Source organism: Silene latifolia, unplaced genomic scaffold, assembly GCF_048544455.1.
Source record: "Silene latifolia isolate original U9 population unplaced genomic scaffold, ASM4854445v1 scaffold_279, whole genome shotgun sequence".
Lineage (NCBI taxonomy): Eukaryota > Viridiplantae > Streptophyta > Magnoliopsida > Caryophyllales > Caryophyllaceae > Silene > Silene latifolia.
Window position 1 is genome coordinate 90,001 of NW_027413221.1, and position 2,500 is coordinate 92,500.

Below are 2,500 nucleotides of genomic sequence, written 5' to 3' on the forward strand. Positions count from 1 at the left end.
GAAGCAAACCCCATCGTAGCACGACTAGCCGCGAAAACCGAGGGACAATCGAGCAACTCTAGGATCGATAAAGCCGAGGGACAATCGAAGCAACGATGCCTTGTCGGGACATTTCCCCTAACGCACTAGGATCGATAAAGCTCGGTGGCTGCGGGGGTCCGACCCTTTCAAAGCAAATGTAGCGTCGAAAACCGAGGGACAATCAGAACAACGATGCCTTTTCGGGACATTTCCCCTAACGCACTAGGATCGATAAAGCTCTCGTGTGGCTGCGGGGTCGACCCTTTCAAAGCAAATGTAGCGTCGAAACCGAGGGGATAATCGAGCAACGATGCCTTGTCCGGGACATTTCCCCTAACGCACTAGGATCAATAAAGCTCGTGGCTGCGGGGTCGAGGCCCTTTCAAAGCAAATGTAGCGTCGAAACCAGAGGGACAATCAGAGCAACGATGCCTTGTCCGGGACATTTCCCCTAACGCACTAGGATCGATAAAGCTCGTGGCTGCGGGGTCCGACCCTTTCAAAGCAAATGTAGCGTCGAAAACCGAGGGATAATCAGAGCTACGATGCCTTGTCCAGGACATTTCCCCTAACGCACTAGGATCGATAAAGCTCGGTGGCTGCGGGGTCGACCCTTTCAAAGCACATGTAGCGTCGATAGCAGAGGGACATTCGGTGACATTCCGATCAACAAGGGACAATCCGGCTCAAGGCGTATCAGAATCGGCAATCGAGAAACAAAGCATAGATTAGATTACATGGTGATCAAACAACGCTCAATAATGGTTTTTAGGGACCTTGTGATCTACTATTTAGATTAGCGTATCTCGGCTTGTCTTGGTGAGTATACTCACTAGCAAGCGGACTTCTTCGCTAATTAGGTTTCCACATTGCAATCCGTGCCGCAACTAAAGATTGTAGTCTTTCTCATTAGCATCTAATCACTCCGAGGGACACCCAAAGGGACAATTCTCAAAAGCCGATTTAAAACAAACCCATCACGGTAGCCTAAGCGGGGACAATCAGAGCAACGATAAGCAGAGACATTCCGATCAACGAGGGACAACCGTCATAGAAGGGACCTCAGGTGTGGTGATTTTCAAAAAAAAAAAAAAAAAAAAAAAAAAAAAACTTTTTTTAAAAAAGCATACCGCATCTACTAGAAACCATTAGTCGACCCACCACATCATTTCGCGGGTAAAAAGACAACGGCCCTAGCATGACGGTTAAAAAATAAAACCTTTTTTAAAAAAAAAAAAAAAAGTGGGTCTTACTCGATGGCCTTCTCAGTGTGCACCCGTCACTCAGCTCATCGATGCCCACGTCATAGTAAAATTTTTTTAGAAATAAATAAATAAAAAAAAAAAAAAAAAAAAGTGGGTCTTACTCGATGGCCTTCTCCGTGTACCCGTCACTCCGGCTCATCGATGCCCAAACCCGTCATAGAAGAATTTTTTAGAAATAAATAATTTTTTTTTTTAAAAAAAAAAAAAAAAAAAAAGTGGGTCTTACTCGATGGCCTTCTCCGTGTACCCGTCACTCCAGCTCATCGATGCCCAAACCCGATGTAGAAGAAATTTTTTCAAAAAAATAATAATTACGGACAATAAATGTTTTTCACCATGGACCACGCCTCGGACTAAGGGTCTTACTCGAATGCCATCTTCGTGTACCCGTCACTCAAGCCATCGATGCCCAATCTCGTCTATGATAGTTCCCCGAGACGTGGTGATTTACCACGCCACGGGGTTGTGCGGACTTACACGATGGCCACAATAGCGGCCAACGATGCCGAAACCCGTGTGCCTCTCACGGGCCCCAAGGCAGGATGCATGGCGGAATATTTTTTTTCGTTGAAAGGGTCTTGCCATGCCCACGCCTCGGAGTAGGGGTCCTTATGCCTCCGGCAACATGCACCATGGTGCCCAGCCCAACCGCTATAGCCAACGATCACAAAACCCGTGTGCACCTCACGGGCCCCAGAAACAGGTTTGCATGGCGGAAAAAAAAATTTTTTTTTTTTTTTCATCTTAGGGTCTTGCCATGCCCACGCCTCGGAGTAGGGGTCCTTATTCATACGCAAACATGCACCATGGTGCCCAGCCGCTCAAGCTCCTCACTACCCCCTATAGAGGCTTTTTGGATAGTTTTGGTCTTGTAGCATGAAACATTGGGTGTGCAGAATAGCGATACGTTTTTGTAACGCCGTTTTGGAGGACCAAATGAGCTTTGATTTGGGAGCTTGATATATGGTTGGAAAGCTAACTTGGAGTACTTGATGCTGGAAAAAAATTTCGTCATTCGGAATTTTTTGAGGGAGTTATGGGTCTCAGTGGGTCATTTTCTGCGGACGCGTCTGCTGCCTAGATCTCGGTGTGGGGGGACTTTGGGGGACCAACCACGGATGATATTGTGCAAACCTTGCATTTTGGGTAGCTAACTTGGAGTAGTTGGTTTTAGGCTCAAGAAAAAAATTATTCGGACTCGTTTCGGTCTCGGA